Below are 25332 nucleotides of genomic sequence, written 5' to 3'. Positions count from 1 at the left end.
AAAGGGAGCGCGCATTAGGATTTATGGCATTTAGAAGGCACCTTTAATACCTAACATCTCAGCGATTGTTGGGGCACTTTGGAGGCTCTTGTGGCTGCAAAACAATCAGCTGGTGGCTGCATTTGAGAAATGCTGTTCTGGAGTCTAAACGAACAAGGCCTTCCCTTCTCTCATTTCCCCAGCGTGTGGCTGAGACTCCTTCTCATGAGATCACTCCCTCTCAGCTGCAGAGAAAAGCTTGACAATGTGACCCTGAGTTTAAAGGTTCAAAAGCAGAAGGCACATACGAAGAATCCACAGTTTAAACGAGACACACTTAATGCTTGAGGGCCCCGCTGCCTGATTTTGAGATCCTGGCCAGGCTGACGAATGGGGACTTGGCTCGTTCAAGTAGGTGTGAGTTGGATCAGTGTCACTTCTAGGAGTCTCATTTCGAGCCCCCTTCCAGTGCAGTCTCTTTTCCCATCACATACACCTCAGGTTTGCTACAGATCCACCGTCTTTCCATGTAGCACCGTGAGCTGCTGACCCCTTTCTCCTCATTCAGATACGCGCAGTCACCTCCTCCTCTTATCTGAAACCTGCAACACAGAAGCCAGGGAGCTGCAGTCAGGCAGAGGCCAGGCATTTCACACCAGTCCCAGCCAGGGGAGCCATTCTCCACAGTGCAGGCCTGAGTGCAGAGCAGCTACTCTCCCAGCCCCTCAGGAGCAGAGCTCAGGACAGCGGGGGCTTTGCAGAACCACTGACTGTTTGTGACCCTCTATGCTGAGCAGCCCACAGGGGTGCTGGAGAATGGAAAGTCCCCAGCAGGATGGAGAGAATTTCTTAGACTGATTGTCAAAAGGGACCGGTCCTCTAACAAGAGGGGTAGACCATCACCAGAATCAGACGACCGAGCAGGAAAAGCGGGGGGCAGGAGGAATCTCCCCTCCTTGAAACACACGGAGCAGAACCAAGATGACACTGAAAGAGGAAATTGCATTCAGGGGTTTCCTTTTCCATTGATCTATAACTCCTGAGCTTTCCATTGGGGATGGGGGAAAAAGAGAGTGTTGAAGAAGTTCCTTTGTGAAAGCATGTGTGCCCTGTTTGTAACCCTCCCGTGACCCTCCCAGAGTTCCTCTGGAGTAGAGGGTGGAGCTCTAGGGACAACATGCCTCTTGGGAGGTTTGGGAGGGTTCAGACCTGGTTTTGGGTCCTACAGCAGCTGATCTGCAGGGTCCCACCTCCTAAGGAGGGAACCAGACAGGGAGTCTGTACCCCAGGAGAGGGCCACAGAGGCCCGAACTCAGGACAGTGTCTGGTGGCTATTCAGACCCAGTGAGGCTGGAAGCAGGTGGGATCCAAAGGTTGGGTCCAATACAGCAGAATGGGGACTGTCCATTGGGGAGCCCTGACCCAGCGCCATAACAGCCTGAGTTTTCAAAGTACTGAAGTAAACCAGACCAGGGAAGTGGGGGGTCTCCATCCCCCTCTAATGGCTGGCCTGCATAAGAGCTTTATCAATCAGGGGGGGTTTCAGTTAAAGAAGTGGATTCTTTCGCTCCTATGGCAGAGGCTCATGCTTCTAGTGCTGAATTCCGGGGTTCAAACCCTGCTCCAGGCTCAAGGTTTTGTGATCACACTTGGAGCCCACTGAAACCCATTGCGGGGTGTTGGCTGGGCAGCCATCACTACTGTACCCCATTCCAGTGGGAGCCCCAGGCGTCCAGCACCTGTGAACCGCAGGCTCCTTTAACATCGGTGCCCTGCTGCGGATTCAGAGGCCTCATCAGCCAAGTCACTCAAACCTGCCGGCTGCAATCCCCAGCGGGACCTGCACCTGCCATGCACTGCTCGGCATGCTGCCCTCTCTAGCAGCCACTGTTAACCTGAGCTCCCTGCTACCTCCTTTCCCCGGGGGGGGTCAGACACCCCAGGGACCTTGCTGAAGAGGGCTGGGGGAGAACAGCGAGTGTCCCAGCTGAAATCCCAGCACGCTGCGAGGGCACCTCTGGCTATGGCGGGCTCTGTCTCCGGCCCAGCACCGTGCTGCGGGGAGGAGCCGAGAGTTCAGGGACACGCCGGCTCCCATCGGTCTCCGATACACACAGGACGCGAACGGACCAGGGTCGTGTCTGGTGGTTTCACTAGCACTGAATGGTGGATCTACCTGAGCTCAAACCGCTCAGACACCAGAATCCCCAAGCCCAGGGAATTAGTCCAGAGGGGTGAGAGAGACTCACAGGTCCCTGAATTTGGTGCTGTTGGCCCATGTCCAGGGCTGACCCTGCTCCCTCCGGAGTCCGATCCAATGGTCATAGACACCCTTATGGCGCAGCAGGAACGCCTTAAAGAAAGCCGAGGGACAGCAGGTATCAGCCCCAGCTCCCGTGCTCCCCCCACCGCCCCTCCAGGGCTCTGTGCTGCAGAGAATCCCAGTCGCATATTGAAGGGTGCTCAGTTTATTTTCGGGGGGGGTGGGATTTTCCCCTCCCTCTTGCAAAGCACAAGACCACCCGGGCAGTCTTAACGCTCCCACCGCACACAGCAGCCCGGCCCCAGTGCTCCCAGTCACCCACACCCCAAGTCCCCCTGGTCTGGGGGCTGCTGCTGGGTCTGAACTCTCTGCAGAGACGTCTCTTCTCACAGAGCAGCCCCCACTCACCACAGCAGGGTAGGAGGAGGGAGCAAGTCAAGCTAAAGTGGGAGGGGTCAATGTGACAGGTTCCCACCCCCACCCCACCCCACCCCCCACAGCCTCACCTGGCTGCTCTTTTCCCTTCCCCCAAACAGGAGTACTGGCTGGGTTCTCAGTCCCACTCCCGCAGCCAGTAGATGCCTGAGCCAGCCCTGCCCTAGAGAGGGGCTGTCTCCCTATTTGGGGAGGGGGAAGCTGAGAATGGCCAATCCTCGTGATCACACACAGACAATAGGGCCCTGGGCCCAGCCAGGGCTGGCGTTCAGCCGCTGGAAGTTCATTCACTCCGGCCTCCCAGCACGGGAGGGGGCAGAGCCCAGGTCCTACTGTAGCAGCCGCCGCTGAGCCAAGGCCAGTGTCTGGCAATTCGAGAGTCTCTCACCATTTCCTGCTCACTGTCGATCCCAGCCAGGGAGGCACCCGGTGCAGAGCAGGGCTCTGGCTGTCGGTCCAGCTCCCTTCCCTCTCGGAGAAATAGTAGCGTTTCCCTCGGTATCCCACCCAGCTGTCTGGGCACGAGGGTCCAGCAGGGGGGCACAGATCAGCTGATGAAAGCTTAGACGCCAGCACTGAGAATGAGACAGTCACATGGAGGGTAAGAGTTGCACCTAGAATTGGGCATTTGACTGGTACCTCAAATGTGTCATAAAAAAAACCAATGGTCAAATATTTTAAAATACCAATTTATCAGAACAGTAACAAAAAAAGAGCAAGACGTCATTGTCTCCAGTAGGTTTAGCTTAAGGTAGATACTTATGCCTAATTTTTAAAAAAATTATTGAACTGAGTTATTTTAACTCAGATTAAAAAGTGAAACATTGAAACCAAGTTCTGAAAAACACAAGTGAGGCTGCAAGACGCAATCAAAAATCACGCTGCCTCCTACCCCCAGGGCTCTTGCTGGAGTATTTGACACTATTTGACTGAGGTCAAACAGGCAGTCAATTCACCGGCCTGCCAAGCCTACTGGGACCCCCAGCTGGGGCTGGTCCACGGCAATCAGACGCAGGGTGAGGGAGATGTTTGTCACAGTAAATTTGCCTGGCAAGAAGGCTTCCAGGGACACTCCCAGCCTGGGAGGGACTGACACAGCTCAGAGCATTTCACCCCAGGCACAAGATCAACAGCTGGATGTTCAACCTCGCAACAAACAGCAGGTGAACAACTGAGAAGAAGGTGGGAACTTTCACTCAGGGACATGAAAGCCACAAGTGGGGCGCCAGACACCACAGCCACGGGAAGTGACCTGTTGCACTGTGGGCCAGGAATGATGGAACTTAATTCACCTCTGTATCCGAGCAATCTGCACCCGTATAATCACAGTGACGCAGTGACATCAGGGCAAACACCTCCTGGAGATGCGCTGGAGCACTGCGGCTCGCTCTGGTAACTTCCTGCAGCGAACTCCACCAAGGCAAGCTGCTTTGTGCACCAGTGCGGTGCGTCTCCTTTAGCGGTTTGCCCTAATTCAACGGCACGGATGTCATGACATCGGCACAGAGGATTCCTAATGCAGACAGACCTGGATTCAATCCCCTCTGCCAGCTGCTAAACCCTCCTGGGGCCCAGTGATCGGATCCCAGGGCAGTAGAGAAATCCCACCCCCGACAGTCTCCAGCACGCCCTGCCCCAGACGACGGGGGGATACAGCAGGGTTCATGTTCACGGCAAACAGAAGCCCTCTGCACGAGCACACGCTGTCTGGGCAGCCCGGGGGAGTGAATGGTGCTAAGGGACCCTTCATGGCCAAGCTCAGCGATTGGTGGGTTTTCACACTGCGCTGGTGGAGGGGTCTAGACTGAGCTCTAGGGCTCCTTTCAATAACACGGCAGCACCTGCCGCCCGGCCACAGGCGTGACCTGAAGATCCAGGAAGGCCAGGCTGGTAACCTCAGAGCAACACAGGGAAGGCAAAGGGCTCAGGGTTGCACTGCACCCTGTCCCACTGGACACCCTGGTCAGGGACTGCTTCACGGCGCGTGGCAAAGGTGACTTGGACCCAAAGTGCTCAGAGATGGGCTGGGGGGGGGGGGCTAATGTCAGTCAGATCGTCCCGACACAGAGAGTGCCCAGGTGCAGGGGTCTGGGAGGGAGCAGGAGGAGGGTCGGGGAGGAACATCCCCCAGGAATCCTCTGTCCCAGGGGCAGAAGCCAGACAGGCCAGGAGGAGAGAGGGACTGTGGCAGGTCACGGGGAATGGGATGCACGGAGATTGTAGATGGAGGGGAAGGGAGCAGGGCGGAAGCTGGGAACTCACCTGCCAGAGCAATGATGGCAGCGATCAAAGCAGACGATACAACTCTCAGTGCAACCACAACTCCACAGGTTGGGCTTTTCTGGCAGTTACAATGAGGTTCTGAAACAGAAAGACCCGTCAGGCAGGGCTGGGAGGACACGTCTCACTGACAGCACCAGGGCTGGAGCTGCCCTGGAACATGCACCGTTCTTGTCTAGTTTTTGTAAAGCTGTCCAACACCACTTTCTACAAACCATTACCCTCTGATCCCACTGAGGGTTTCCAAAAGTTAGTGCCTGTCTCACCCCCTCAACTTGCAAGGTCTCGTGCCAGCAAAGGGAAGCTGCTCCCAGATCTGGAGCTGCATTCGCATGTGCTGAGGGCTGTCCTGCACCATGGTCACCATGGGCAGGTAGGTCATCAACCTCCATCTCTGTCCCAGATGCAGGATGGCCTTTGGTTCCTGCTCCCTCAGGCACCTGGAGATGCTTAAATAGGGGTGGGGTTGGCAGAACAGGAGAATACCCCATGAGGTTAAGAAATGGCAGTGAGAGCCTTTTCCCGCCCTGGGAGATTACGGTGTCCCTCTGTGGGGACTCCCTTCCTGGCAGACGCTAGTGAGCTATTGAAAGAGCTCAGCCTGTTTAGATGATAAAAAAGATTGGGAGGTGACATCATTGAAGTGTTGAAGTGACTTCATGGAGAGAAAATATCGGGTATTAAAGGGCTGATTAATCTAGCAGAGAAAAGCATAACAAGACCCAGTGGCTGAAAACTCAAAAGAGACCAATTCATATGAGAAAGAGGGCACACATATTCAACCGTGAGGATGAATCACCAAAAGAACAAACTAGAAAGGGAAGTGGTGGGAATTCACCAGCTCTTGATGTCTTCTAATGAAGACTAGATGCCTTTCTGGAAGGTGTGTAGTCAAAAACTAGCTCCTATGCTCTACAGAAGGCATGTGATATGCAGGTGGTCAGAAGACATGCTCTAATTGTCTCTTCTGTCCATAAAGTCTGCTAATTGATGAAAAACTGAGTGTAGCATGGGGAGAAGCCTCTGATGTTTTACTGTGTTCGGCTTGAGCCCACAATGAACGCTCATTGAGAGGGGTGATCCAGGGGAAGCAGCTCAAACATCCAATGTGGCTGGACAGGGGCAGGACATCAGCACTGCAGCAGCGGGGTGGGTGTGGCAGTGACATCACAAGGGCCTTTGGCAGGACCTCAGCCTATTGGACAAAGGTGGTGGGGAGGCGATGACCTCACAGAGAGATCTTGACATCAGCCAGGCAGGACAGGGGAGCAGGACAGGGGCAACCTCGGAGATCCCTGTGGCTTTGCTTCAGCACGTCTCCTTCTCGAGGTCTCTCCTGGAGGACTGAGAGAGAATTCACTTGCACGTACGTGAGCACAAGGAGGACCCTCTTCGGAGTTTTCTCCTTTTCTTTTTGTGGTTTTGCTCGAAAACAGACCTCCCTGTAGAGAAGGTAAGAGACTCGGAGAGGTTTGGAACCTGTTCAGTCTGATCCATCAGGTGCCGGCTGATTTTTAGGAAAGGAAAACATTAGCTTGTGGGGGCAGTATTTTATTTCCGACCTAGGACTTTGTCCCTTAGAATTACTGGGGACATTGGGGTTACTCCTTTTTGTTTTCCCTTTTCCTCTGTCCCTCCTACCTTTCTCTTCTTGCTTCCTTTGTCCTTTTCCTCTGTTCTCCTCCCACCACCAGGAGCTCTGTGTGTGGAGAGGAGGCTGGGGGAGGGGGGGGGGTTGTGGGAGGCCCTCACAGAGAGGTGAGACTGGACTAGTGCTCCGAGAGTGATCCCCTCGGTGGTGACCAGGGCCATTCTTTGGGCTATTTGATGAGAACCCTTAGCCTCCCACTCCTCAAAGTATCAACCTTGATTGGCTGAGGAGGGGGCTATTGACAGGGAGGAAACTCTGGTCTTTGTTGTTCTCTTTTATGACCAAGCAAATAAGTCACAACCAGTTAGATGTCTGACCAATGTTGACACTGCTCTCCATTCATTGTCTCGGAGCAGTTCATGATCCTCTCGAACATTCCAATTCTTCTGAAATAATTGCTGAATAATTACTAGGAACAATTGTTGGTCTGTAGCTCATTTGAGAGCAACTCTGCTACTGACTGGTTGCATCAGCTAAGACAAGTCCCCGCTCCTTTCTCAGCCTTCGTTTCTCCTTCTGTCAAGTACAAATAACAATCCTCTCCCACCTACCTCACCATGGGTGGATGCTGGGGATGCACTGAAGAGTGTCACTTGGAGCAGTGCAGACTAGGGGGTGTCCTATCATACTGAGCCATAGCAGATTATGACCTAATATTCAATCTCATTTCTATTTTATTGTTTTGAAATTGTGAAGAGCAGCAACTACTTAGCTCAGACTGAAGCATCTCATCTAATTTTCTAGAGCATAGTGTCTCCCCTTTGTGTACGACGAGACAGTTTAATGCACTGTGACGGAGAGGAGATGCTCTTGTTTTGCAAACAAATATTTTTGCAGAGAATTTTCATCCTACTTGTTATGCTTTCAAGAAACAAAGTGGTTTCGTCTGAATGGATTTTCTGACAGAAAACGGTTTCCATGCAAATGTTCACACCTTATTTCCTGGACTTTATCACTGCCTCCGGGGGGGTTGTTGTCTGTTAGAACAGGAGTCAAGACTGTTGTGATCTCTTTCTGGCTCCGTGACCGCTTTGCTGTGTGACACCTTGGGTAGGTCCAATGGGAACAGGGTCAATTCTCTAACTCCAGGCAGCAGGGAGCCTGGGTGAGATAAGGGATGTTAAGGCCATCTGCGAAGGAGAAAGGAATGTTTCCAGGTGCTGAATGTCAAGAACTCTAAACTTTGCTAAAATGGCTAGTCTCGAGAAACAAGAACTAGTTGGGGCCAAACTTTAACCATTGTCTTTTTTAAAGCCCATTCAGGGATGTGAGTCCCAGAGAGCCATAGAGAGGGGGAGCAACTTGCCCAAAGTCCCACAGATCAAGAGGCAGCAATGGAAGCAGGAGTGACCCTCCCTCTCAAAGTCAGGGGGACCAGCCATTAGGGCCTGGTTGCAATTGCCAGCTGTGGGAGGGAGTGTGCGGCAGTGGTTAGTGAAGGGGTCCATCCATGGCTCTGACACTCAATGTGACCCTGAGCTGGTAGGTGATGCCCGTTTGCTATCAGTCGGGTTGAGGTCCCATCGCTACAGACCAGCAGGGTTGGGAGGCTCCAGGAAGGTGGGTAAAGTGCTGGGATGTCAGGATCCTGGAGGCGCTGTCACCTCCGCCCTAGGGCAGTGTTCGGCACCCCCCTGCTGCTGGCTGAGTTTCTCCGTCCCTTGGCAATCAGACAGACTCTTGTTTTTATAGCCAGTCGATCGCCCTCGTGTCATCACCCTGCCTGCTGGCTGGGCAGGGAAACTCCTGAGGTCACCACCCTCTCCAGCCTGCCTTGGGCTTGGAGAGTGAGGAGGAGGGCGACGGACGTCTGCTGACCCTGAACATCCGCCATCCATCATACCATCACTGAGAGCAAGTGAGTGGCATTCAGGTTCCTCGGTGTCTTCCCCTGTCTGTCTGGGGAGAGGCAGAAACAGGGGGAGAGACTATCTCCAAAGGGGGATTTCATTTGCAAACAGCCCCCAAGAGCCCCTCACTCTTAGGCCAGGCAGGGGCTTCTTCAGAGCCGTCTCCAGTGTGTTTGGAAAGGTTCCAGCAAAGGGGCTCCCAGCCCTTCCCTTGTGGGACACTGTTCCCCAGGCTGAGGGTCTCTGAGCTGGGCCAGACCCTGTGAGCTGCTGAGCCTGGAAATCAATGGGGAACGAGGAGGGCCCTGGTCTTCCTGTGCTTAGGGTCTCTGTGACTTTGACATGGGGAATGGTTTCCCAGGAGAAGTCCGGGCTCCTGGGTTCTGTTCCTTCTCTAGCCTGGGCGGGAGAGTGGCCTGGGACGACAGGAGGGGGCTGCTTGTCCAGAGTAACCGATGGTCTTTGGGACTTACGCCATTGCTGGAAAAGGATGACACTTCCTGGCTATTGCAGCAGCAGGGATTATGAGGGGAAAGGTTGGGAGCAGATCATGCAATTAACTCCTGCCCGTGTGTGTAGATGGCACTCCCTGCACTCCTGTGGGGGCAGAGGGTGCGGCTGTGGTTGGAGCAGGGAGGAGGAGGGACGGAAAAGGCCCAGGAGTGAAAGGCTGCCTTGAGCCCAGACTCACCCCTGCTCCCCGCTCGGTTCCAGGATGGCCAGGCTCCTGCGGATGTTGCGGAGGAAGGCTCTGCAGGTGGCCCCAGAGCCTGATGGAAGCAGCTGCCGTCTTCCCAAGGGGCAGAGCAACCCCTGCATCCCCGCTGGCGGGGAAGCAGGTCCCGTCCAGGCCAGACGGCGGAAGTGCCCGGCCTTCTGGAAAAGGACCCCGGCTCCCGGCGCAGGCGCCGAGCTGGGAGAGGCCCCGACCAGGCCCCAGTGGAGCTGGCCCAGGCTGCGGTTTTGCAGGCAGGACCCAGCCCAGGAGGGGCGCCGGGCAGGGTGGCTCTGGGGCTTGTTGTGTGGGCAGCAGCGGCCCCAGGAGCCCAGCCCTCCTTCCCATCAGGAGGCCTCGCCCTGCCCGGTCTCTGAGGCCCTTCCAGCCCCCGCCGGCCAGGAGGGGGAAGGTCCCTGTCCCAGCACCGGCAGCTCAGCCTGGGACAGCGGCAGCACCTGGGCCTCTGGCAGCAGCCAGGCCGACGGGCGCCACTGCTTTGTTCCAGGTGAGGAGCCGGGCTGAGCTCCGGGAGGGCTGAGGACGGGATGTGAACACCCTGGGCCCAGACGCTCTCCCAGGGATACGGGGGGTCCCCAGCCCAGATGTCTGGCCTGAGCCCTGCGAACCCCACGGACAGCAGCAGCCGTCACACAGCTGCCCCTTCCGCACGGGGACCTGGGGGTGGGGGCGTGAAGAGCTGCTGCCACTCTGGTCCTTGCTGCTCCGGGCGGGGGGAACAGGCACCTCCCCTGGAGTCCTGGGCAGGGGAGGGGGGCTCTGCTCTGGGCTTCTGCAACTGTTGGGGGCTGAAGGCATCCCTGAGAGGGGGGTTTGGGGCCTGATCTGCCCTGGGGGCCTGAGGTGGGAAGGGGGGTCTTGAATCCTGCTCTGCCCACCACACCCCTGTCCTTCCCTCCCTGGTGCAGGGACCCCCCTGGATTCGGAGCAGGAGGAAGGGGTGGACATGTCCAAAGATGAAGCTGCTCTCAAGGTCATCCGAGAGCAGCTCCAGTGCAGAGATAAGGTACAAATGTTCCCCACCTGGGCTGCAACCAAGATTGCCCTGTTCCTTCCCAGCATCCCCACCCCCTACCGAGGGTCTTGTCCCTCCTGATCCAACACCCCTAATGGAGCCCTTTTACATCCATTATGTGGGACCCCCAAGATGGGGGTGTTTATCCCACAACAGCCGAGGTCGTCTCCCCCGACAGGCACTGTCCCAGTTCCTGATCCTGCTTGTGTAGGAGTGGTGGGGGATTTGGACAATCGGCGGGTCCCCACAATCCCCCATTGAGGCCTGAGCCCTGGAGCTGGTGTGGGTGGGGCAGGAAGGTCCCTCGCTAACAGGTTCTCTCTCGCTATACCCCACTCCTGGTGGGTCCAGGATGAGGGGCAGCAGCTCCTGTTCCTTCAGGCCATCTACCCCGCATGTCTGGCTGCACGGGAGAGAGGGGAGGACACGCTGGAGCCGCGCTGCTGCAAGGCGGCTGTGGTGAAGAGGATCGTGGTGAGTGAGACACTCCATACGGCAACTGGAGGGAGGGGGGGAATTGTGGGGCTGAGGGACAGCTGAGAGTGGGGGACAAGGAATCACATGGTCCCACCTTGGTCGTCGGGATGGGGCTGAATGGGGGCAGTTTTGACAGGGAGGAGGAGAGAAGGGGATTGGGAGTGAGCTGGGCAGGAATCCGGGAAGGGGGCAAGTCGGATGGGCAGGAAGGAATCGGGGGAGTGGGAGGTGGTGGGGGATCCTTCTGGCCATGTGGGGCACTGGCTGTGTCAGGAGCTCATCGAGGAGCTTCCCGATGACTCGTCACCCAGCGCCGTCCTCGCCCACTCCCTGGCTGCAGTGGGCAACCTCTGGTACCGAAACAGCCCCACCCCCCCACCCCGCCGGCTCCCCTCACCCCAGTGCTGCTCAGGCCCAAGGCTGGGAGTCACCGTCACTGTCCCTCCCAGGTCACCTCCCAAGAGTGGCGCCTCTGGCAGAGATGGTGGGGTGGGGAGGGTCACTCTCTCCTGGTGGGCTCTTCTTTTCACTCCCATAACATGACAGGGGCCTTGGGGAGGGGCTCACTCCCGGGCTCAGATAGAGGAGGGGCAGCAGGCTCCAGGGAACAGGAGCTATTCCTGTCCTGCCACTGTCTGTCTGGGACGCCTTGGCCTTGTCATTCCCAAGCTCAGTGTCTCAGTTCCCATTCTCGCCAGCCTGTGCCTCTATCCCTGTGGGTTGGTGTCTGTGTTGGCGACAGTCCCACCCCCGTACTGCACAGTCTAATACCAGCTCCTCTCTCTTGCCAGCACCATGAAACCTGCCCTGGAGCCAGCCCTAGAGACCCACCTCTTGCGAGCTGCCCTTCACTCCGTCTTCACCCTGGGCACGGAGAAGGACTCCACCGACATCCAGGTACCTCCTCCTCCTCCATCCTCTTACTTTTCCAGAGTGGTCCTTGGTCCCTGCTCCCTTGATTCACTGGAGCTCCAGATTTAGGGGTGGGGTAGCAGAGATGGAAGAAACTGCAGGGTTGGATCCTTGCCTCCAGCAGGTTAGAGATTGCCCCTCCCTGGGGGATTTCTTTCTTTCTTTCTTTCTTTCTTTCTTTCTTTCTTTCTTTCTTTCTTTCTTTCTTTCTTTCTTTCTTTCTTTCTTTCTTTCATAAGCCCTGTTTTATCCAGAAGCCCAGCTTCCATCCATAGCAACTTGGCGGTTTCATACTCTTCTGCCTACAAGGCACTCTGCAGAGACCTGCTAAGCTCATGGATCAAAGGTCCAGGGGTCATCAATTCTTGCGAATTGCCTGCAGTGGGATGTGAAGGAGAGAGTCCAGGAGATGTGTTTGGGAGTCTCCCCATTGTTTCCCAGAGACCCCTCTTCCCATCCTGTGGCACGTGTAGGCCCAGGTTCCCTAACTCTGACCCATGCTTTGCAGGCTCTGCACAAAGTCATCCCAGAGGTCCTGGATGCCATGCTGGGGAACCTGCTGGCAGAGTCCCCAGGCACAGACAGGCTCCACTTCATCTTGGAGGTGAGCCCCATTTCACCTGAACTCTTTGGAGGACTGGTAAGGAGAGACTGGAAGATCCATTTTCTACTGTGTCCTCCTAGCTGGGTCCCCAGTGGGCCGTCCTTGGTTGGGGAGGTCAGTGCAAGCAGTATCAGGTCCTTCCTTCTTGAGGGACAAAGGAAGGAGCTGGGACTTAAAGCCAGAGCACTGCCTGGTTCTGCTGAGCACTAACCACAGGGCTCCTGGTTGTCTTGGGGAGTGAGAGTCTGAAAACCCACATTTCCCTCACCCCTGCAACACACACACCCCATGAGATTTGGGAGATGGTTCTCAGAGAAGAGGCACACGCTCCTTCCTAGAGAAACAGGAGGATCCCAGGGAATCAGCCCTTCCCTCTGATCTGCTCTGAAATTCCTGGGGGGATTGTGTTCTCAGTCACTCCCTACATCCCCGCAAGGATTTTCGAAGCAGGGAAGGGCCGAGGGTTCAGTCTCCTTTCTGGTGAACTGTTCAGGAATCAGGAGTTCTGGGAGGAGGGGACCAGCCCCGACCCCGAACATTGTCTGAATCTAGAGAGACGCTGACAAGTTGTGACCTGCAGGGTACAAGCTGCATCCTGGGTGAAATAATCCCCTTCTCAAGCTCTGCCACCAAGGCCTCAGATATTCCCCCCTGCGCAGAATGTCTCAGGCCCCTGGGGCTGGGGGCGTGGGGAGCTCATTTTCAAAGCAGGTGCACCTGGCCACTGAGTCTGACCTGCCTCCTTTCCCCGCAGAATATCAACTTGTGGGTCGTGTCCAGGGTGTCGCAGGAGCGAGCCAGGGCCATCAGGAGCAGCACAGCCCTGCTGAGATACACAGTCACCCTCCCTGAGTTTGACGTAAGTGAGCTCCGACCCCAGCTTGCTGGCTCCAGCTGGTGGCGGGCTGGCTCCAGAGGGCTGCAGGATCTGCTGCTGCCGGGGCTGTGGGTTAGGAGGGTTCTTCATGGGGAGGCAGAGTCAGAGCAGGGACTGAGCTAGGCTTGACTCAAGTTCTTCTTGTCCTGGTTCAGTGTTGCCCCTGGGCCTTTAAGGGGCCCATGCTCCAGCCCCTGCTTGGCATCCCAAGCAGCTCCGGGCTCCCTTGGCAGCAGAGCAAATGAAGGGTCGATCTCAAGCTCCTCTCCCATAGCATCTCCTGCAGAGGAGCTAAGGGGAAGGAGCCCTCTGGCCCAGGGGAGCTGACAGGAAAATGCTGATGGAGTCCCCTCTCCTCTCCCTTCCATTAGATCTCTGCCGAGTTCCCCAGGATGGGTCACCATGTGGCCCAGCTGGCTCTGTTTGTCAGCGATCCAGACAAGGACATCAGCCGGCAGGCCAGGGAGGGGACTTATCGGCTCTACCAGCTGCTGCTCCAACAGAGGGGTAAGGAACCCAGCTGGGACACAGAACCCAATAGGGGACTGAGAGTGACCACAGGTGGATAATGGGACCCCAGACCATTTCTCTCAGACTGACCCAGGCTGAAGGACAAGTCTCTCTCTGCCTCTGTTCTTCTCCACTCCACTGTGGAGCCACCAGTGGGATTGGAAGGACACAGAAACTGCAACCAGAATGAGGAGAAAAGTCTCTCTCTCTGTCTCTCTCTTCCAGGCCTGACCATACATGATGCAGAAGATCTCTGGTGCTATGACTGGCACCAGGACAGAAGGCTCTTAGGCTACAAGAATACAGCCAGAGTGGGGGAGGTAAGGGCACTGTGCCAGGGCATGACACAGCTCAGGGAGTGTGGCTGGCTGGGTTCCCTGCAGTGGATGCCTCCTGGAGACAGGAAAAGAGCCCACTCCTTATTTCCAGCTCAGAGTTCCTCATCCAGCAACCAGTGGGACAGGCTGGTGCTAAAGGTCCCACATTGGAACCTCGCTAGTTGCCGTGATTTGAGTGTCTTACATGGCTGCATTGCTCCGTGGCATAAGGAGGATCCCCGGGTGGGTGAGTTAATATAAGATTATGGCTTTGGGTGTCTCTCTGCTCCTTGTCCCGCTGGCTGATCCCCAAGTGTCTGAGAGGAGAGCACTGTGTCAGTCAGTCACGACTGCTTGATCAGACCCTTGTTTAATTCCCTGCACCCTGTAGAAGCAGAGAAAGGAGGTGGGCTTTGCCCAATTCCATTGCCGGTCAGGAAGCCGAATGCCCCAACCTGGGAACTGGGTAGGGGACATAGTGAGCTCCAGAGCTAATATGGACCACATGCGCGCCCCTCATGTCTCCAGACCCGGCCAGGGAATGGCAGAGTATCTGGACCTCAGCCACTGTTCCAAAGAAGCACATTGTCACTGACCCAAGTTGCGGCTACTTGCTGCACAAGTAGAAAATCAAAGACACCCCCCCGCCCCCGTCTCACAACTGTGGTGAGAATATCCAAACCTTCCAACACACCGTAACACAGTGCCCCCAGCCTGGAGTCAAAGGTGAAATGGGTGATTGCCACAACATCACAGAGGAGGCCCTGGAGCGGCTCCTGGATCGACAAGGGCATCGACAGAACGCTGCTCCACAGACGCCCCGTGAGAGAGACTGTGTGAGCTTGTCCCGCCTCCCACAAGCTGAATTGCTGTCGCGGAAGAAAAGTCTCCGAGGAGTGTCTGGGATGGGGACTGGGCCATGAGTTTCCTTGTCCTTGTCAGGCTGCAGGTTGGATTCCCTGTGAAGAAACCAAGGAGATGCAGAGGCCATTCCCAGCAACGAGAGAAATCACTAAGCTGCGGGGAAGAGACCTTTGGTCTCTCAGCTCCAACTCCCTCCCTATCTCCCCCCATATACACTCCTCTAGCCGCTGAGATGCAGGAGATCTCTCTGCTGGAAGCAACACAGGGTCCCCTGTCGTCTCTGTGCCCTGCACAGCAGAGTGGGCCTGCTCACACACATTAGAGATCCATTTCCAGCCTATCCTGGCCCCTGCCAGAAATTGCCCTTCCGAAAGAGCCACTGGAGGCTTTGGTCCCTCAGCATCTGCGACCTTTTAATAAAGGGGCTTCCCTGAGCCCTGGGACCCTGAAAGCCTCCTGGGGAATGAACTGCCTTGGCCACAGCAGCTCTCTTCCCCGCCCTTTGGGGCACTAGATGCCATTGTACCGCCAGGACTTGGAGGCTGGCTCTGGGCAATCTGCTCGAGTCCCGTGTCCTCTTGGTTTTAGGTCTTTGGAAAATTCTTCTCCATTGGTCAGAAGAGATCCTTCCTGCAGACAGCAGTGCTGTCCATCCACGACCCCCTGTTGCGTGTCAGCCAGGCTGGGCTGATGCTCGTCTACTCCCTCCTGGGGGAAGCGCAGCAACTGATGGGGGTCACGGTAAGCAACTGCAATCGACTCAGGAGCTTGGGGTGGGGGCCAGGGCCTCATTCCCATCCTATTGCCATTCGCTGGCCCGTTCAGCAGGGCTGCCATCCTGTGGCTTTAGCTTTTGTCCCTGGGGTTACTTGGGGAAAGGTCTCAACCTCTCCCCATCCCACTTCACTGCTGCCAGAATCCCTTCTGCCCCCCGCCACCCTGCTAGAGCCCCCTCCCTGCCCTACCTGGGTGGGGATGGAGGTAGGGGTGGAGAAGAGGGTTCTAGGAACTTGAGCAGTCTCCCGAGGTGGGTTGGAGGTGGAACAGCTGTCAGGGACACCGATGGGGCGGTGGCAGGAGCCCACCCGACAAGGAGGGGGGTTGGTACTGGAGGTCACTAGAGAGGACAGCAAGCCTCCATCCTGGGCGTCAGGAGGGTGAATCCACCACTCAGACATGAGCAGTTGCTGGGTGGAAATGATGGTGCTGGTTCCAGGTGCCCTTAATTTTCCCTGATTCCTGGGGAGTGTCTCTGTCTCTGACATGTTCTCGTTCCCCTGCAGCACGAGGATGTCACAGCCAAGGTCATGGGCCAGCTTCACATCATCAGGCACTTGCACCAGATGCCCGAGGCGCTGCAAGGGCTGTGGCTCATCTGATGCTCTTAAAGGTTCCCCTCCCTGTTCAGCAAGTCCCGCTCCCTGCTGCAGGTACTGTTCTGTCTCATTGTAAATGCGGGGCTAGTCGAAGCGGATATGGAGGCCCCTGGCACTCACAGAAATTCTCTGCCCTCTCTGTGGAGCTGGTCCTTCCCTCGGCCCCCGAAATTCCTTCATCTGGGGCAGGAGCTCTTTCCCTCCCACCCATACCCCTCCCCTCTTTCCTTGATCTCACCCCAATCCCATTGCCCGTGCTCCCAGGCAGAGATCTTCCTGCCCCATATGGCGCAGAAGGACCTTTGGGTCAGGGCGACAGACTGTCTGCCCAACTGAAGCTCAGGAAGCTCCACATTTGCGGAGGTGAGGATGGGACAGAGGCTCAGGGCTAGCTTCATCTCCTGCCCTTTATTCTTCCTTTGGCCCCTCTATGGGCTCTCAGAGTCTGACATGAAGAGGAGCCTCCTCCCCCCGTGTCTCCTAGGCCCTGGGGTGTGTGACAGCCTCCCAGATGGGTGCAGTCAGAAGCTGAACCACCTCAGGGAGCAGTGGGGGCAGGTCCCTTGTCCGAGGAAACCAAGCAGTGGTAGTTCTCAAAGAGGCTGAGAGGGAAGACCCCATTCCCTCATGGAGGTAAGAGCCATTGACTTCTTTGGGCATCTGGGTTTCTTGGGGGAGAAATGGGATCCCTGCTGCATAGCCTGGCTGGGAGCTTCCCCCATCCCTGGGACAGAGACATCTCCATCAATGTGCCACCCTTGTTTTTTTCCTAGCAGGAGGCTCCCCAGAGAACTCCTCAAAGCTGTTCTCTGGGACCGTTTCTGGGAGGAGACTCCCTTCCCTCAGTCTCCAACTCAATCATGCAGTCTCTTTCACCTAACATCTCCGCTCTCCAGCTCCACTTCCTGCAGCAGGACAAACGGACCTTCAGCTCCTAAAGAACAGACTCTGACCTCCTTCTGATCAGCAATAGGGTTTCACCATCCCCTCAGCAAACCTGTCAGCGGGCTGGACCGGATTTGGAGTCCAGGGTAGGACTGGGTTCTCTCACCGTCCCTAAGGAAGGGGACACAGAAGACTATGGAAACCCAAGAAGGGCAGGCCGAGCCGAAATCAGGCTGAGGCAGAACTCCCCACGAGGGTGGAAGACCTTGTTTCTGTTCAAGACATTTTTGGACTTTGTTTGGAAGGAGCACGACCCAGGAAGGAGTGGAGTAAAGGCCAGTCATCTGGTTGGAGGGCTGAGTTCTCAGCCAACAAACTGCAAGAGTGAGTATCAGCGGGGTTGCTAGCCCAGCTAGAAAGCGGTGACACGAGGCCTGGCCAGCATCTAGCGGTGAGTGAACTCTGGTACGCACCTGCTTCCATTCTGGAAACAGCCTGGTATTGGAGAGTGGGTGGGGAGAGCAGGGAGGTGGGAGGGCTTCCTGAGGCTGGGGTGGGGAGGCAGCTGTGGGGCTGGCAGGGGAAGGACACGGCCCAGCTTGTGGGAGGGATCCTGCTGGCTGTGTCTGGAGCCCTGTGTAGCCTCTTCTGTGGGAAGTTCCCATGGATCAGTGGGGCCTGAATCTCTCCTGCTCCTTTGGTCTCTTTGGGCTTCACAGGAGATGTCTGGTGAACTGCCCTTGGACTCTGGGCCCAGCACCACTCAGAAATTTTTTGCTACCTTCAGAGAGACAGGGCACAGCTCAGCCTGTTGGGTAGGCTGGAGACTCACACTTCACTCGAACACCCAACGCTGAGGTGCTTTGGGAAGCACAGTAACAAAGAAGAGATTTAAGTGAAACTAAGCAAGAGAAAGAGACAAATTTCAAACAGACAAAGAAAACAAAACATACTTTGTAGTGACTTAAACTGAACCTTAACAAGTCACAATCTTTGCCTTAGCAGTTTCCAGACTAACATCTCAGCTTTCCTTACAGACCTTCTTTGATGTCCCTGTAGGGTACAAAACCACTCTCTCGAATCCGCTGTTTTGATTGCTTCGTCTTCTGGTTTCAGACCCTCTGTTCTCCTTCTGGGCTGCCTGGACCCTGACTGTAACATCTCTCTGGCCCAGCCTCTTACACAGATGTGTGCTGCAGCCAGCCCGGCGCAGGGAGCAGTGGGGACAGATGATCTCATCATGTCAGACCAAGAAACAGGGGTCCCACTGAGGCTTAGATGGAAGATCCCAGGCATGTCCTGGAGGTAAGAACCGTCCACTCTTTTGGGCACTTGGGGTTGTTGCAACAAAGAGCGGGCTCCTGTTCCATAGCCTATTTGTCCTCATGACTGTGTTTTTTTATTCTCAGAGGATGCGTCCGGGACCCTGGAGACTGTTTCATGCAGGAGGTTTGAGCGGGGAGAGATCAGTCACTGTCATGACCCATGGCTCATTAACCCGGGTCTGCAGGGTTCCTGGGAGCAGCCACCCTCCAGCACGCCACCTGGAAGCCTACGAAAAACTGCTTACCTAGGACTGACGAAGTCCAGACCCAGTTTGAGGCTCCTATTGGCAGAGTCCCAGAGCAGCTAATCGGCCCCCAGGACCTCCTTAAACCAGCAGCAGGAACAAGAAGCTGTCTGAACACCCGAGCTCCTCCCCGCCCCCTCTGGACCGTGTGTTGGCTGTTCCTGCTCCCACTCCCCAGGCTTGAATTCCTGGCATCCGGACTCGGGGTGACTCATCTGACTTGAGGTGCTGAACACAATTTGGTCTTTTGCTTCTGCTCTTCCAGTGTCCTGACCCAGCTGACTCTCGACTCCTGTCTCGTGAGTGTGGACTCTGCCTCTGCCCACTAGATCTGGCTGCCCATGACTCGGCCATGACACTGACTTTTCTACAATTCCTCCAGTACCCTTTTCTGCTCTCCAGCTCTGCTCTCCCAGCAAGACACACTGATTCCTTGGCTCCCAGAGTCCTGCTTACCTGCTAATCAAGGGCTCAGGGGGAGAGCTTGTCTTGCCCCCTCCCCCACCACAGCTACTTTTCCTCTGGGACTCTCTCTAGCGCAGAGGAGAATCCGTCCTGGCCGCAATTCAGGAAGTCACGGAAGAGACGGTCTGCTCAGCTCCCTCTGCAATGCCACTGCCTGAGACCATTACGAGTGGGTGCCCAGTGACTGCGCCGGCAGCTCCTTGAGAGACTCCTGGGGGCAGGGTAGTCGTGTTTCCCGGTGACCGCGGGAAGCCATGCAAAGAGTGCGGCATTGAGGAGACTCTCCTGCTGTCCCAAAGGGTTTCTGGTCTTCTGCACGGTCAGACCGTGGGGCCGGGTGGCAGAATGGGGAAGAGATGGTTGGTGATGAGTTGGAGGATTCACCATAGAGTTGGCAGCAGCTGCAAATCCTGGAGTCCCTGTGGTCGGGTTACCATGCGTCCGGATTTTCCCGGACATGTCCGGCTTTTTGGGTTTTAAATCGCCCTCCGGGAGGAATTTGTAAAACTCTCCAGAGGGCCGGGATTTCCCTCCCAATGCAGCACTCTGGGGGCAGGGGTTGGGGAGCTGTGCGCTCTGCGGGGGAGCACGGCACTGTGTCTGGCTCCGCACCCCAAACACACTGCTCTGAGCAGCAGGGTAAGGGGGCCGGGGGGCTGGAGAAGGGCATGGGGTCCCAAGGGGCAGTCAGGGGACAGGGAGCAGGAGGGGTTGGATGGGTCAGGGGTTCTGGGGGGAGCCTGTCAGGGCTGGGCATATGGAGAGGGGTCGGGGAGACAAGGGACAGGGAGCAGAGGGGTTAGATGGGTCGGGGGTTCTGTGGGGGCAGTCAGGGGACAGGGAGTGGTTGGATAGGTGTGGGAGACCCAGGGGTCTGTCAGGGGGCGGGGGTGCGGATAGGGGTTGGAGCAGTAAGGGGCCAGTTGGGGGGGAAGTTCTAGGGGGGCATTTAGGGTGGGGGGGGTCTAAGGAGGGGGCAGTTGGAGACAGGGAGAAGGAAGGCTTAGATGGAGAGGGGGTCCTGGGGGGGGCGATCAGGGGACAAGGAGCTGCGGGGGTTGGATGGGTTGGCAGTTCTGTGGGGGGCAGTCAGGGGGCAGGAAGTGGGAGGGAGTAGATAGGGGGCAGGGCTACAACTCCCCCCCCGCCCCCAGAGTGTCCTCTTTTTTGAAAGTTCAAACATGGTAACCCTGCCCTATGGGCCAAGCCTCCACTCCTGAGAGTTCAGGCGAACCTCCCCCTGTTCTCAGGGAGTCTTTGGACAGAGGACTCAGTGTTTCCATCAGGCTGCTCAGTTGCAAATGCAGCCATCCAAAGGCGTGAAGAATGGAAGCGAAAGAGCAAAGCTGGAGCCTCCGCTGAGCTCTTGCAATCAAGTGAGCCCAGCCTGGGAGAGAGGAGGGAAAGCTCCAAGGTGTCTGCAGGAATCCAGGGGAGGAGAAATAAATAGCTCATGATGAATCCTACAGGCTTTGTCTTGTGTGGTGAAGGGTTTAAAATGGGTCTAGTTACTATCACATTAAACTTTACAATGGCTGTGTCTGATTGAAGGACAGATCTGGAAAGGTCAGAGGTCACTCGAGGAGCTTCAAGTCTCCGATTCTGTCCCTATTGCCTGCTTTGACCAGCTGAGCTCAGCCCAACACATCCCTCAGGTGGTTGCAGTGATGAGCTCTTTCCCCCTTTTTCTGGATTAGCCACCAACATGGGGACAGGATACATGTGGCCAAGGAAATGGAGGGGCGTGGGGGTCTCTTGCAGAGGCATGCAGAGAACTTGCAGAGTTGCCTGTTTATGCAGCTCCTCTTGGGGGAGCACGGTAGGGTACCGTGTACGCAGGGGCACCATTTCAAATTTTGGTGGTGGCTGGGAGGATAATTTCACCATGATTCAAAGGGCTACTTCGGCACCTGAAAACTCTAGTGTTTTGGCAGATAACTTAGCAAAGAGCTGACAGGAACTCTTGCCAGACTGCTTTCCGGGGAAGACAGCTGTAAGAATGGATCCAGGAAATGGTTCTGCATCTCTGAGCTGTTTGGACACTTCCAGGGAACATTCCAGATGCAAGACAGAGATCCCCAAAGTTATCCTGGGTAACCCTGAGAGACTTATGGAAAACTAGCAGATACCTCATCTCTGCTGTCACTTTGCACTGATAAACTTGGACTGTCCGAACCTGTTCATGTATTTTACCTGCTTTCACCTCCCAATAACTTTCACAAATAAAAGAAAGAAAATTAAATAAATGACGTAGTGACACTGATATAGAGCCGTAGCGCAAACCCGACCTCCGAGTTGTCCCATTGAAATGGAATTATTCACAGCAGTCATTAAAGTTAAACATGCAGGTTAAAGTGTTTCCAGGGCTGAGAGTAAGGCCACAGCTTATGAGAGGGGCAGACGCAAGAAGAGAAGAGCGGTGCAAAAACTGAAATACCACGTGGAACGTGGCCCAAACAATGCATCATGAAAAATAAACTCATCTTGTTATATAGTAGTAGAGCTGGTTCAAAACGGTTTAACACTCACAATGCAACCTTTGAATTAAAAATGCCACTTTGGATTACATTGATCATTTGAAAAGAGTTCCCTTTTTAAAAAAAACATTTTGGATTTCCCTGCCCACTTGAGAGAGAACGTGGAGGTTTTCCCACCAAAACTAAACAGAAATGTGATCATTAAAAACATTTGCAAATAAGTTTGAAGAATATGGGGCGGGGGGGAACTGGTTTCTTCTTCAATTTTCATGACCCTCCCCACCCCTGCTATTTTTGACCAGTTCTAATTATGAATAAATGTCCGTCTGTCCATGAATGATAAATATGTCTGCTCCTGAAACATTTACAAACAATGGCTCTCCTGAGGAGCACTGAGGTCACATTACGCAGAAAAACACCCAGACCTGCAGGGTTCACATTCTCAAAGACATAAACCGCCCCAGGACGGGAATGTAACACACAACACAGCGTGACTGGCCCGTTTTGTTGTTGCTGGCAAATTGTGCTTTTTTGAGGTGGGGGGGAGTTATATTTGAAATGAGTTCTTCATCCTCTCCCACTCTCATCCATGGGTGCTGGAACAGGGGAGACCAGGGCCCACCAGTTTTTACTGGCCATAAGTGTGAGCGACTGGATGAGGGGGGAGAGAAGGAGTGGGAGGGGGGCAGTGTTTTGGGGGCAAGGGGCAGTGTGAAGTGGGAGCTCAGGGAGAAAGGCGGCATGAAGGGGGGCCTCGGAAAGGGACGTTTTGAAGGGGCCGGACTTCGAGGAGAAGGGGTGGCACAGGGGCTGGGCCACAGTTTGGGTGCCAGCAGCCCTCCCACACTTTTAGGAAGCTTTTGTCTATCTTGCCCTCATCTCAAATCAATTTGTTACAGTAAGAAAACTTTGAGCAACAAGGAGACTCAGAGACCCACAATATAACCACAAAAATACTCACCCGCCCCAAGAGCTGGGCAAACAGAATGTTTTGGTCGCTGACAATTCCAAAAAAAGAGATGGAAAAAAACTGGTTTCAGGTTGAACAAAACTAATTTTTTTCCAAATTTTTGATGAACCAAAAAGCTTTAAAAAAAAACAAAAACAAACAAAAAAAAAAAACCACAGGAACATTTCAAGGGTTGTAACTTTTTGAATTTTTAAAATAAAACTGAAGGACATTTTTTAACAAAAAATTGTTTCAAACTGAAAAATCAAAATGGATTGTTTGGAAAGTGTCTAAACTAAATGCTTCGACTTTTTAAGAACTCGGGGGAGGGTCTGGACATGAACAATTCAGCAGACCGGATATGAATTCGCAAACTGCTGAATCTAAAATAGATTTAGATGAAAAGTTTCGCCTAGTCTAGTCCCCACTGTTGAGGGGCATCGTAAGAGGGATCAGCTCTTCTAGCTGGTTCCCCAGCCCAAGTCTGTCTCCATTTAATGGGTCCCTCCCCCCACTCCGGTTTAGGGTTGCCAATTTTAATTGGACATATTCCTGAAGATTTTATCACATGACAATTAATCTTTAATTCCTGCAGTCTCCCGGTCATCCTGGAGGATTGGCAATGCTACTCCAGTTTCCTGGGCCACACCCGTGTCCCCACCTAATGGATCCCTTTCTCTGGGTTCCTGGGTCAAGCGTCTGTCCTCCATTAGCAGGTCTCCCTCCCCATTCTCCAGGGCTGGGTCTCGATTCCTGTTTCTGGTTCCCTGGGCCTGGTCCCCGTCCCTGTCACGCACTGCGGGGAGCTCAGATTCCTGTGAATCCTGCGGACTTCTAGGCTGCTGGGACTGATGAGTCAGCAGCTTCCTGAAGACGAGTCGCGAGTAGGCAAACACTTTCCCTCTACCTTTCCAAAGCCCACATTCGTATAGTGAGACCAGCACCCCCACCACTGCCACCACTCCACGCACCGTGAGACGATTCCAGGATGCTGGCTCTGAAACTAAAGAGAGAGAGAAAGGCCCCATGACTAAGGGACTCCGTTAAATCATCCCACTGCTGCCATGATTCTCCCAGAAGATGAAGACGTTCCTGGGACACAGTAAGAGCTGAGTTGGGTCGTGTGCACATGGTCACCACTCAGAGCAGCGGGAATGAGATCTCCAGGCTCATTATCCTCAACGGCCAACGTGACGGAGGGAGAAAGGTGAGCCCGGCAAAGCAGCCCCTGTTCCAGAGTCTGGGAACTGTGATTTTTAAGATGCTCCAGGACGGGGTCCCTCAGGTCTTAAGGTTAGAGGGGACGGTTAGGATCATTTACTCCAGCGTCTCCTGAAGCGTGGAGAAGGGCTTGCCATGGTGGGAAGGGTGGGGTTTGAAGATGTATACAAGAAAATGGGGGGTGGGGTCGCTAACACATTGCTGACGGGTGAGGGGCACGATTGGTTTCTTTGCCTTGAGGAGGGGGCTCAGCTTTTAAAAGTTTTGGGAAGAATAATTTAGTCTGAGCCCTGGCATAACCCAGGCAAGAGAACATCGCCTACTGATTTCTGCACCCAGTCCAGTGATTTATGGCACTGACTTGGCATTGAGAGGGATTATATCATATGCTGAAATCCAGCTGCAGAAGGGAAAGGGCATTAGAAGCTGAAAGACCCCAGAAGTGGCTCTGGTTTTCTACTCAAAATAACCACCCAGGGCTGATTTTCCCCATCCCAGCACCTTGAAGTCATGCACCCTGCGCCTAGTGACTTTGGTGTGCAGGCAGGCTCCCAAATCCAGACAGTGGCACTTCATATCCCCTTTCCCCTGGCATCAGGGACTGCCCTGAGCGCCCATCCTGCAAACACATACGCAACTGAGCCCTCCCACTGCCATCCAAGGCTACTCCTGCGGATGGAATTAAACACGTGGCTAAAGCGTTTGCAGAGGTTCCAAAGAGCTGAGGCTCTGTGCAAAAGGAACATTACTTCAGTTATTCCAATCTTGGGTTTATGAGATGCTCCTGCCCGCCCCATCCCTTCACAGCTGAGTCTCCCACCCAGTGGAATTCTCCAAGGAACTTCGCACTCCAAGAGACAGAGGTGCCTGAAGTGGCCATTAGCCTCTTAAGTCCCTTTGGGAATCCAGCCCTAATCAGGACAAGTCCTCAGCTCCCTGCAACTCTTCCGTTACCCAGGCCGCACGGTGCAGGTTTCCTCTCACCCATCAGACTTCGTTTTTAAAGGAAAGCTGAGATGCAGGAGATCAAGGTGGTGCTTCCAATGAACAAGTACCAGGTCACCCACCCCATGGGATTCAGCCTCGTATGGTCCTTGCTCCAGACCCCCAACTCTGTGGGTCTCAAGCAGGGGTACATGTATGCCTGGGGCACACAGAGCTCTTCCGAGGAGTAGGTCAACTCATCTAGATATTGGCCTAGTTTTACAACGGGCTACATAAAAAGCACTAGCGAAGTCAGTGCAAACTAAAATTTCAGACAGACACTGACTTGTTCATACTGTTCTGTACGCCACACACGGACATGTAAGTACAATACTTATTTCCAATGGGTTTATTTTATAATTATTTGGTACAAATGAGTCAGCAATTTTTCAGCAATAGTGGCTGTGGCAACATTTGTATTTTCATGTCGGATTTTCTAAGCAAGTCCTTTTTAAGTCAGGAGAAACTTGGGGTACGCAAGACAAATCAGACTCCTGAAAGGGGTGCAGTGGTCTGGAAAGGTTGAGAGCCACTGCCCTAACTCACCTCACAGCCTGGGATGTCTTCTCGACTCACGCTCCACAGGGAAGTTAGAGATGAAGGACAACACCAGAGCCCAGCTTCCCATTACGGGG

General features: G+C 54.7%; 1 long non-coding RNA gene and 1 pseudogene across 2 annotated transcripts in view; both read right to left on the bottom strand.

Annotated features, from left to right (window-relative positions):
- The window catches only part of LOC140897888 (uncharacterized), a 43383-nt gene that overhangs the window by 16317 nt on the left and 1734 nt on the right, over positions 1 to 25332 (bottom strand). The gene's annotated exons all lie outside the window — the stretch shown is intronic.
- LOC140897979 (C-type lectin domain family 2 member D-like) lies at positions 428 to 25325 on the bottom strand (annotated as a pseudogene).

Source organism: Lepidochelys kempii, chromosome 14 (genome assembly GCF_965140265.1).
Source record: "Lepidochelys kempii isolate rLepKem1 chromosome 14, rLepKem1.hap2, whole genome shotgun sequence".
In the NCBI taxonomy this organism is placed as follows: domain Eukaryota; kingdom Metazoa; phylum Chordata; order Testudines; family Cheloniidae; genus Lepidochelys; species Lepidochelys kempii.
This window is presented reverse-complemented; position numbering and strand designations above follow the sequence as displayed.